Source organism: Indicator indicator, unplaced genomic scaffold (assembly GCF_027791375.1).
Source record: "Indicator indicator isolate 239-I01 unplaced genomic scaffold, UM_Iind_1.1 iindUn_scaffold_64, whole genome shotgun sequence".
NCBI lineage: Eukaryota > Metazoa > Chordata > Aves > Piciformes > Indicatoridae > Indicator > Indicator indicator.
In genome coordinates this window covers 261,962-273,608 of record NW_026539195.1, presented here as the reverse complement: position 1 = coordinate 273,608, position 11,647 = coordinate 261,962, and positions in this window count along the sequence as shown.

Sequence of the window (11,647 nt, the reverse complement as noted above, 5' to 3'; positions counted from 1 at the left end):
GCAAAACGGAGAGGAGAAGGCTCCAGGGGGACCTCAGAGCTGCTTCCAGTACCTGAAGGGATCCTGCAGGAAGGCTGCAGAGGGACTTTGCATGAGGGGGTCTGAGACAGGCCAAGGGGGAAGGGTTTGGAGCTGAGGCAGAGCAGGGTTGGAGTGGAGCTGAGGGAGAAGTTCTGCAGTCCCAGGGTGGTGAGCCCCTGGCACAGGCTGCCCAGGGAGGCTGTGGCTGCCTCCTCCCTGGGGGTGTGCCAGGTTGGGTGAGGCCTTGAGCAGCTGAGCCTGGCTCAGAGGTATCCTGCCCATGGTGGGAAGGTTGGAGCAGATGATCTCTGAGCTCCCTTCCAGCCTGAGCCATTCTAAAGCTCAGAATCCTTCTTGTATTTACCTGGAGCTGCCAAGAATTTAGAGGTTTGGATGGGGAAGTTCCAGGAACTCCCTGAATTCCAGCCAGGAGTCAGCAGCCAGTTCATGATCCCTGTCAGTTATTCAAAGGAGATTTCTCCCCACAGCTTCTTCCTGCTGAGGTTTAAACAATGGCAAACCATCCAAAAGCCGACCTGTGGGGATGGGATTAAATGGGAGCCTGGGGCAAGAAGGGAGACACAAGGAAGAGCTTTCCAAGTGACTCAATCTGCTGAACTTTCTTTGCTGGAGACACAACCACAGCCACACCTCTGCTGCTGGAGGTTTCCAAGCTGCTTGCAGGGCTTACAAAATGTTGTTTACCCAGCAGGAGCTGACTCTGGGGAGGAAGGCAGGCATCAGGTTTGCTCTTGCTTTGAGGGCCTAGACACCTTCCAGCTGGAGGGGTTGATTGGAGGCAAACTCTGCTACATTTCACTGCAGGGGCTGGTGCTCAGCCCCTGATACAGCACCACGGAATCAGGATGCGTTGGGTTGGAAGGGGCCCTCCAAGCTCATCCACTCCAACCTCCCTGCACTCAGCAGGGACATCCCCAGCTGGAGCAGGTTGCTCAGAGCCCCAACAAGCCTGACCCTGCAGGGATGGAGCCTCCAACCCCTCCCTGGGCAACCTGTTCTGGTGTAAAGAACTTCCTCCTCATGCCCAGGCTGCATGCATTGGATTGGTGCTCCCAGGAAGGCTGCAGAGGGACTTTGCATGAGGGGGTCAGAGCCAGGCCAAGGGGGAAGGGTTTGGAGCTGAGGCAGAGCAGAGTCAGAATGGAGCTGAGGGAGGAGTTGTGCAGTACCAGGGTGGGGAAGCTTGGTAGAGGTGGAGAATGGCTGAGCTTGATGACCTCAGAGGTCTTCTCCAGCCCAAAGAATGCTCTGATTCCATCCTCTCCCACTCCTCTCCACTTATGGGATCTTACTTACTGGGAGCCTTGACCATTTCTCTTACAAATAACTGCAGAGAAGAGCAGAAAGCCTCTTAGAATCACAGAATCAGTCAGGGTTGGAAGGGACCACAAGGATCATCTAGTTCCAACCTCCCTGCCGTGGGCAGGGACACCTCACACTCTTCCTCCTCCTCCCTACAACATGCAGGGAACAGACAGAAACTTTTCACCCCTCTCTCAGCCACAGTTTTGGTGCAGTTCAAATCCTGCAGCAGGCTCAGCCCTGCACAGCAAAGAGCAAATCAGGAGAAATGCTTTGAGCAGCTCAGCTCTGGGAGGCTTCTGAAGCCTTTTCTTAGGCAATCAGGAGGATGTGAAACATTCCTCACCTGTGATGCCCTAACCAGAAACCCTCTCCACCTGTGCCTGCCCCACATAACTCCATTCTTTGCTCAGCCATGGTGATTACTTTTGCCTTGGTGTCATTAGCCAGGCAGAGTCATTAGGGTTTGGTCTTTTTCCTTTCTTCTGTTGCTTTCCCCCATTTCTGGGATTGCCTCACAGGGCAGAGATTGCTCAGGAGTTTATCCACACACATCAGATGCTGCCAGGCCTGAGATGCCTTCCCACTTTCCCATGTCCTGTTCCAGGCAGGGGGCATTGTGCAACTCCTGCCATCATACCCACGCCAGTCCAGCCCCATGACTCTGCTGGGAGGCAGCTCAGGCCCCATCCTGCCTCCTGAGACACCTTCCTGCTGAGCTCTAACTTTGCTCTGCTCTGCTGAGACCCCAGCTCCAATCCTGCCTCCAGCTCTGATGTCCCCAGCAGAAGGAGGGCACAGAGCTGCTGGAGAGAGACCAGAGAAGGCCACAAAGATGAGCCAAGGGCTGGAGCAGCTCTGCTGAGGCCAGGCTGAGGGAGCTGGGGGTGTTCAGCCTGGTGGGGAGATGGCTCCAGGGGGACCTCAGAGCTGCCTGCCAGGACCTGAAGGGATCCTACAGGACAGGGGCCTCAATGAGGAGTTCATATCCAGCTTTTGTTGTCCAGGGCTCCATGGGATCCTTGCTGATGGTCTGAGGGCTCCTGAGTGATGAAGGAATCATGGCTTGGGGTGAGGCAGGTCAGGGAGAGCAGACATGCATCAGCTTAGGGAAATTTTGGGCAGGAATCTTGAAGTGCAGCTTCAGCTGATGCAGGAGATTGGATGCCTTAGCTCAGCAGATTTCTTCCTTAGATCCAGAACTCTGTCTCCAGTCCTTCAGTCAGTTGCTGATGAAGCCACCCTCAAGAGACTCTGTTTCACAGAACCATGGAATGGTTTGGGTTGGGGAAGCCCTTTGTGATCCTCCACTCCAACCAGCAACCCAACCCCAGCATGGCCCCAGGTGCCCATGGCCACAGAGTTCTTGAGCACCTCCAGGCAGCCTGGGCCAGGCCCTGACCACTCTGGAAGGACAGAAATTGTTCCTCTGATGCTACTCTGTGTGGAGCAATTCCCTCAGGTGTTTTGTTTTTTTTTTTTTCAACCTGGCCACCTTGGCAAAATCAGCAAAATGCTGCAGGAAGTGAAACTGCTGCAAAAAGAGAAAGGAAAGGAAAGGAAAGGAAAGGAAAGGAAAGGAAAGGAAAGGAAAGGAAAGGAAAGGAAAGGAAAGGAAAGGAAAGGAAAGGAAAGGAAAGGAAAGGAAAGGAAAGGAAAGGAAAAGGAAAGGAAAGGAAAGGAAAGGAAAGGAAAGGAAAGGAAAGGAAAGGAAAGGCAAGGAAAGGAAAGGAAAGGAAAGGAAAGGAAAGGAAAGGAAAGGAAAGGAAAGGAAAGGAAAGGAAGAGGGTGTTGGAAGAAACTGGCAATTGGCCAGGGCTGAAGGGAACAACCAGAGGAGCCTGGGTGTGTTGTGTGAAACACAAAGGATGTCTCAGCCCCCTGGGGCACTCCAGCAGCTGCTTTATAAAGGCTCCAGGCTCAGAAGCCCTCAGACCACAGCTCCTTGCTTCTCTTCTCCTCCTTGAGCCAAGTAAGTCTCAGTCCTTCACCACCTCTGCCTCCTCTGTCCTCAGCCAGGCTGGGTTTGTTTTCTGGTCTCTAACCAGCTCCTGCTGAGCTCTGCTGCTGACAGCAGCTGCCCCTGACTGGGGACCTTTTCTCCTTGGCAAAGAGGGCAGCTGCAGACCTGGGCAAGCCGGAGGGGCTCAGCCAAGGTGGGGCTCAGTCCAGCTGCTCTCACACTTGAGCTGAGGGTGCAGCTCAAGACAGCTTCTCAGATGGCTTAGGCAGTGGAGAGCCTGAGAGAACTCAGAGGAACTGCCTGGGAGGGAGGAGGGCAGAGAGGGAGGAGGGGAGGGAGAGAGGGAAGGAGGGAGGGAGGGAGAAAGGGAAGGAAGGAGGGAGGGAGGGAGGAAGGAAGGAAGGAAGGAAGAGAGAGACAAAAGGACCAAACTCCACAGGGCAGGTCCTGAGCCCTCCCTGCTGCTCCGAGGACCTCGGGGTGGGCTGTGTTGGGGAGCAGCAGGGTCGACTTAGCCTTCCTGTCCTGTTGCAGGTTCAGCTCCCTGCCCAGAGGATGTCCTTCTCCAGCCAGCAGCTCAGCTCCCACTGCTTCCCCCCCTGCCAGCTCAGCTGCCCCCAGCCCTGCGTGGATGCCTGGAGCCAGCCCTGCGTCACCTCCTGCGGGGACTCTCGAGCTGTCATCTGCCCTCCCCCCGTGGTCATCACCTTCCCAGGCCCCATCCTCAGCTCCTGCCCTCAGGAGAGCTGTGTGGGCAGCTCAGTCCCACTGGGGCTGGGCCAAGCCAGGGGCCTGCAAGGTTCTCTTGTCTATGGAAGTTACTTCTCCTCCTCCCAGCGCTCCGGGGGCCATGGGCTCTGCTAAGCGGGGCAGGAGGTGTGGATAGCAGGAGGAGAACTGACAGCAAGATCTGGAGGTGCAGCTGAGGAGCTGAAGCAGAGGGGACCTATGGGTGCTGCTCAGCACCCATGGAGCCTCTTTGCTCTTCTGATGCTCTGCTTCCATTTGCTGTCAGCTCTCTCCAAGCCTTTTCCTCCCTTGGTGGTTCTGCAGAGTGTGTTCCTCACTGTCAGAGCACTGCCAGCTGCTCCATCCCTGTTGGGCTCCATGAATGTTTTCCTTTGGTTGGTTTTTCTTCTCTTTGGTGCCTCTGTGTCCAACAGGAAAGGTCCCCAGGTGCCAGGCTTGCCCAGGCTGCTTGGAGCTTGAAGCCAGGCAGGAGGAGAATGGGCTGAGAAGAAAGCAGCTTGATGCAGATGAAGTTGGTCCTTCTCACAGCTCACTGAAGTCTATTTTCTGTTGTCCCTTCCCCTGGCTTGAGCTCTTCTTGGCTCCCAATAAACACTTCTGACTGCATCCAAACCAAAGCCTTCTGCTTGTTTGCTTCTCTCTTTTGGGACAGCTGCAAACCAGCTGAACCAAACCCTCAGCTTAGCTTAGGGATCTGGGGAATCATGGGATGGGTTTGGTTGGAAAAGACCTTCCAGATCCAGTCCAACCATTCTCCACCAAGGCTGGGGCTAAGCCATGGCCCTCAGCACCACATCTCTGCAGCTCTGAAACCCCTCCAGGGATGGGGATTCAGCCACCTCAGCTTCCAGTGGTTGAGAACCTTTCTCATGTCCAACCTAAACCTCCCCAGGTGCAACCTGAGGCCATCTCCTTTTCTCCTGTCCCTCGTTCCATGGCAGGAGAGCTCAACCCCCACCTGGTTCCAGCCTCCTCCCAGGGAGCTGTAGAGACCCAGAAGGTCTCCCCTCAGCCTCCTCTTCTCCAGCTTCAACCCCCCTGCTCCCAGCTCCCTCAGCTGCTCCTCCGCAGCCCTGTCCTCCAGACCCTTCCCCACCTTCCTTGCCCTTCCCTGTCCCCTCCCCAGCCCCTCAATGTCCTTCTGGCAGTGAGGAGCCCAACCCTGCCCCCAGGATTCCAGCTGTGCCCAGCCCAGGGCAGAGGGCTGTTGTGCTCCTCCAGCTGCTGTTTACAGACTGCCAAGGGATGAGTTCATCCCCAGCTCAGGCAGGACTTGCCTGTGCCCCAGATGTAATCTGTCCAAGGACTCAGGTGTGAGAGCTCTGCCCAGCCCTTAGAGAAAATGTTCAGGACCAGCCTGGAGCACTCAAGAGCCACTCCAGAAAGATCCCAGCAGCTCCTCCCTGCCTTTCCATGGGCTTTTACCAGAGCTGTTGTAACTCCACAGACCATGAAGAAAGGGAATGTTCAGCTTGCACCACAGAGGAGCCAAGAGAGGGCAGGAGCCAGTGGACAGCAACAGAGGGAACTGCCCAGAGACAGAGAATTCCCCAGGGCTCAAGCTGCACTCTGAGGTTCAGCAAACTTCCATCCACTTCTCTCCTCTCTACTTTCAAATCTGGCTGAGACCAGGGACACCTCTCAGCTGGACTCAGCTGCTCAAGGATTCATTCAGCTTGGCTTTGAGCACCCCTAGGCAGGAGGCAACCACAGCCTCCCTGGGCAGCCTGGGCCAGAGCCTCCCCACCTTGGTGCTGAAGAACTTCCTCCTCAGCTCCACTCTAACCCTGCTCTACCTCAGCTCCAAACCCTTCCCCCTTGGCCTGTCTCAGACCCCCTCATGCAAAATCCTTCTGCAGCCTTCCTGGAGGATCCCTTCAGGTACTGGCAGGCAGCTCTGAGGTCCCCCTGGAGCCTTCTCCTCTCCATTTTGCCCACCCTCAGCTCCCTCAGCCTGTCCTGACAGCAGAGGAGCTCCAGCCCTTGGCTCATCTTTGTGGCCACCTTTGGCCTCACTCCAAGAGCTGAGCAGAGGTCTCATGAGGTGGTTTGTGATCAGTGAAGGTCTTCACTCCCCTCTTGCTGTAGGGCTTCCCTAGAATGGAAACCCCAACACTGCCCAGGAGCTGCTCCCAGCTGTGCTGTGTCCTAAACCCAGCAGAGAGCACACCGAGAGCCAAGGGTTGATGGTGCAGCTTGGGTTGCTTTAATGGGGGGCAGGGGAGGGAAGTTTACAAAAGCCAAAGATGATCCTGCAGCAAAGGAGCAGCTGCAGGCTCCTGCAGATGAGGTTCCTCATTTGGGGAAGCTTCACTTCAAGCCCAATGTTCTTCTCTTCCTTGGTGGCTGGAAGCTTGGTGCTGGAGTCAGTGCAGTCTGCATCCATCACCAGAACTCTTGGTTGGCCTCAGGCAGCATCAGGTGGAAGAAATCAGAGTGCACAAAGGTCTCTTCTCTGAGGTCTCTGTCGGATCTAGAAGGACTGGTAGGGGATCCCAGCATGGTGGGGGCTGGAAGGGACCTCTGGGGATCATCTCATCCAATCCCCCCCTGCTACCACAGGGCCACCCAGAGCAGGGGACCCAGGATCACACCCAGGACGGGTTGGAAGCTCTCCAGAGAAGGAGACTCCACAACCTCTCTGAGCAGCCTGCTCCAAGCTCCAGCACCCTCCCACCAAAGAAGTTCCTCTTTAATGCATTTGAAAACTGGGACCATGGGAATCATAGACTCATAGAATGCTGTGAGAAGAGCAGGAGAAGATGTTTGCAGCTAAGCAAGAAGAGCAGGAGCAGGTCCAAGCACAAGCACAGGGCCAGGAGTTGGCAGGAATCAGCCTCTCCATCTCAGCACCCTCAGAACCCTTCTCACTCCTGAGCTTGGGTCTTGTACTCAGCATCCTGACTGCTCTTGGAGTGAGAAGATTCCTTCTGGGCTGGGCAGGGCTCAGACCTCCTAAGCTGACAACCACTGAACCTCTGGGAAGAGGAAGGGTAGGAGAACCTCCCCTCCTGTGCTGCCCCAGCAGCAAAAGACCTTCTGTAGCCATAAGCTCCCCCACAGCCCAGCCAGCCCCCAGTGGGAGCTGGTGCTGAGCTCCCCACCACACTTTCCTGAGGGCAGGAGCTGAGGATTGGCCCTGGGAAGGTGATGACCACGGGGGGTGGGTAGAGCACTGCCCTGGAGTCACCACAGGATGTGACACAAGGCTGGTTCCAGGAGCTGGTGAGGGGCTGTGGGCAGGGTGTGGAGCACTGGAAGCTGCAGAGCTCTCTGTAGGAGGACATCTCTCTGGAGTGGAGCTGGAAGACAGAGCCAGAGGATGATGAGCAGGGCAGGTCCAGGGCAGGGCAGAGAGCTGTGCTCAGAGACACTCAGACATGGGGGGAGGAAGCTTCCTCCTGAACAGAGAGGATTTGGCTTCCCAGGTCCTGGCTCCACCTTTTAGTGCCAATCTTTGAGTGCCAATCTGTCCTGGCCAGACTCAACTCTTCCCAACCTTCCTTCCTTGCATCAAACAACCTCCCCCTGGCATATCTATACCCAGAGTGGTGGAACACAGCCCAAAGGGCTCCATCAGAAGGTTTCACAGAATCACAGCATAGCTCAAGGTGGAAGGGAGCTCAGAGCTCATCTCCAGCTCTCTGCCATGCCCAGGGACACCTCTCAGCTAGACTCAGCTGCTCAAGGCCTCATCCAGCCTGGCCTTGGACACCCCCAGGCAGGAGGCAGCCACAGCCTCCCTGGGCAGCCTGTGCCAGAGTCCCTCCACCCTGGTACTGAAGGACTTCTTCCTCAGCTCCACTCTAATCCTGCTCTGCCTCAGCTCCAAACCTTTCCCCCTTGGCCAGCACCACCCTGGCCACCAAACCAGGTCCCCAAGGGCCATGGCCACAGGTTTCTGGAACACCTCCAGGGCTGGGGACTCCACCAGCTCCCTGGGCAGCCTGGACCAGTCCCTGACCACTCTTGCAGGACAGAATTGTTCCTAATCTCCAACCTAAGCCCACCCTGGTGCATTTTCAGGCATCTCCTTTCATCCTATTGACAGGTCCAAGCTTTCTGAAGGATCAGTGAAGCTCCTTTTGTGGAGAGCCCATCCCTGGGGGTGCCATGGGAGAGGTTTCTGTAGGATTCAGGTAAAATAATCCTTCAAAGAACGAATCAAAAAGGCACAAAGAAGACAAAACTCACTCAGGTCACAGGGGAGAAGCCAGGAGAAGCTGTTGGAAGAGCTGTGAGCAGCTTCTGCTTTTATAGTGCTGCCTGGGGAGCTGGAGGGGCTGAGGCACCTCCTGCACCTGATCTTTGATCAGCTTCACACCAGAGGTGGGGACAGGGAGCACCTCACACTCTGCAATCCTTTGCTCACCATTTCCAGCTCCATTTCCAGCTCTTGGGCAACTCCCAGCTTCCCTTCACACCTCACGGCGTCATCCTGCTCCAAACTTCTTCATCACCTTCAGCTTCATCAGACTTCAGCCACAGGAATTAGGATAAGTCAGGAAATTGTTCTTTGCATCATCCATGAGTTGGATGTTCAGCAAATATCAGCTGGCAAAGGAGCAGCTCCTCAGCAGAGAGGTTTTTTGTGTGCAACCCCCACAGCAGCTTGCCCAGGATGCTGTTCAGGGAGGGCTGGAAGCTCTCCACACCAGGAGACTCCACAACCTCTCTGGGCAGCCTGCTCCAGGCCTCCAGCACCTTCACACCAGAGAAATTTCTCCTCCTGCACAGCTGGAGCCTCCTGGGCTCCACTTTGTGCCCCTCGCCCCTTGGCCTGGCTCTCTACAGCTCCCTGAGAGGAGGCTGGAGCCAGGTTGGGATCAGGCTCTTCTCACAAGGAACAAGACAAGAGGAAAGATCCTCAAGTTACCCCAGGGGAGCTTTAGCTTGGATATGAGGAGCAATTTCTGCCCCTTGAGGGTTGCCCAGGCCTGGCCCAGGCTGCCCAGGGCAGTGGTGGAGCCTCCATCCCTGGAGGGGTTCCCAGTCCCTGGAGCTGTGGTGCTGAGGACCATGGCTTAGAGGCAAACTCAGCAGCGTTGAACCTGATGACCTTAGAGGTCTCATCCAGCCTGACTCATTCCACGGTGCTGTGACTCTATCCTGCTCCTTCCAGGTGCAGAGAGGTTCTCTTCCCTCTCCACTGGCCTGGGAGGTGAGGACCTGCTGCTGAAGGCTCAACCCCCCCCTCCCCCCAAGGACGGCAGCCCCAGGCAGGGCTGCAGCTCTCCCTCTGAATCAGAATCTGCTGCGAGGTCAAACCCTTGGCCCTGATGTCTCAACTCCCTCTCCTGTCACAACCACCTAGACCTCAGGGGTGTTGTGAAAACTCAGCCCTCGACAGGGGAGCTGCATTCCTGGCCACGTAGGCTCGGGCCGGGGGGAGCCACACCTGCCCCCGCCCTGCGGATGGCTTTGAGCAGGGCGAGGTCCCAGCAGGGCTCCGTCCCAGCAGGGCTCCGCTCAGGGCACTTCCCGGTGGGATCCCTCCCGTGGCTGGGGTCCAGAGCAGGCAGACAGAGCTGCACCTCACTTGCCTGAGGTTTGGCTGCCCAGCACATGGCACAGGTGGCCCCAGCAGAGCCCCTGGGTGCGTTTGGAGCTGTGTGCTCCCAGGCTGTCAGGAGGGGAACAGCTCCGGGACGTGGAGGCAGCCACAGGTCGGACACAGCTCTGGGGGAGGAGATGCTGGAAGTTTGCTGATGGCAACAAGCTGTGTGGTGCAGCAGACAGGCTGGAGGGAAGGGATCCATCCAGAGGGACCTGGACAGGCTGCAGAGCTGGGCACAAGCCAAGGAGGGTCAACAAGACAAAGTGCAAGGTCCTGCAGCTGGGTTGAGGCAATCCCAAGCACAAATCCAGGCTGGGCAGGGACTGGCTGGAAAGCAGCCCTCAGGAGAGGGACTTGGGGGTGCTGGGGGATGAGAAGCTCACCAGGAGCTGTCAATGTGCACTTGCAGCCCAAAAATCCAACCAGATCCTGGGTTGCATCTGGAGAAGTGTGGCCAGCAGGTCAAGGGAGTTGATTCTCCCTCTCTGCTCAGCTCTGCTGAGACCCCACCTGGAGTACTGTGTCCAGTTCTGGAGCCTATTACAAGAGGGATATGGACATGCTGGAAGGTGTCCAGAGAAGGGCCACCAGGATGAGCAGAGGGCTGGAGCTGCTCTCCTATGAGGACAGACTGAGAGAGTTGGGGCTGTTCAGTCTGGAGAAGAGAAGGCTCCAAGGTGACCTTCTTGTGGCCTTCCAGTATCTGAAGGAGGCTACAAGAAAGCTGGGGAGGGACTTCTTAGGATCTCAGGTAGTGACAGGACTGGGGGGAATGGAATAAAGCTGGAAGTGGGGAGATTCAGGCTGGATGTGAGGAAGAAGTTCTTCCCCATGAGAGTGGTGAGAGCCTGGAATGGGTTGTCCAGGGAGGTGGTTGAGGCTCCATCCCTGGAGGTGTTTAAGGCCAGGCTGGATGAGGCTCTGGCCAGCCTGCTGTGGTGTGAGGCGTCCCTGGCTATGGCAGGGGGGTTGGAACTGGCTGAGCCTTGTGGTCCCTTCCAACCCTGACTGATTCTATGATTCTGTGAGAGGAGGTTCAGACAGCACAGGAGGAAGGAATTCTTTCCAGGGAGGGTGGGGGGACACTGGAGCAGGCTGCCCAGGGTGGATGCCCCCTGCCTGGGTGTTCAGCAGGTGTGGGTCTGCAGCTGGTCCTCATTTGGAAGCCAGGCACAGCAGAAGCTGCACTGGTTAAGGATCCTGGGCTGTGGGGCAGGCAGGACCTAGGTCAAGCTCTGGGGTTTCCTTTTAACGGCTGAATTAGGATCCTGGGAGTGCACTGGGTGGGAAGGGACCCTCAGAGCTCACCCAGCAGCCAGCAGGGACATCCTCAACCAGAGCAGGTTGCTCAGAGCCCCAGCAAGCCTGACCTTGAATGCCTCCAGGGATGGAGCCTCCACCACCTGCCTGGGCAACCTGTTCTGGTGTAAAGAACTTCCTCACATCCAATGCTGTCAATCCATCAAGGTCCAGGCTGTGAGCATTGTCTCTCCTGAGGAGCTCCACCTGGGGTGGTTTCACATCTCCATCACAGTCAGCTCCTGGCATGGCATCAAGTGGGGTGGTTGTGCCCTGCTTGATGACAGCTCTGGAGTTTAAAACATGAAACACAGAGAAATGAAGATCTGGCAGCTGCTGTGCCTGGGCTTAGGAGCAAGGCAGAGCTCTTGTCAGGATGATCAGCATGGATTTAGGGAATGGTTTTGACTAATCCCAAAGATTTCATCCATCACCATGCACTGCTGACTGAGTTTGGAAGCAGGAGGGCAGGAAGCAGGTGGTGAAAGCTCAGCTCTGTGTCAGCCACCACAGCCCTGTGCTGGGCTGAGCCATGCCAGCAGCTCTGTGTCATGGCTGGGAGGTCAAGTGCCAGGTCCTGCACATGGCTCAGGGCAGTGCCCAGTGCCACCAGAGGCTGGGGGTGAAGCAGCCCCGGGGAGAAGGACCTGGGGGTGAGGAGTTGGAAAGGGAGCCAGCACTGAGAGACTTGGGGGAGTTCAGCCTGGAGGAGAGAAGGTTTCAGGGAGACTTTC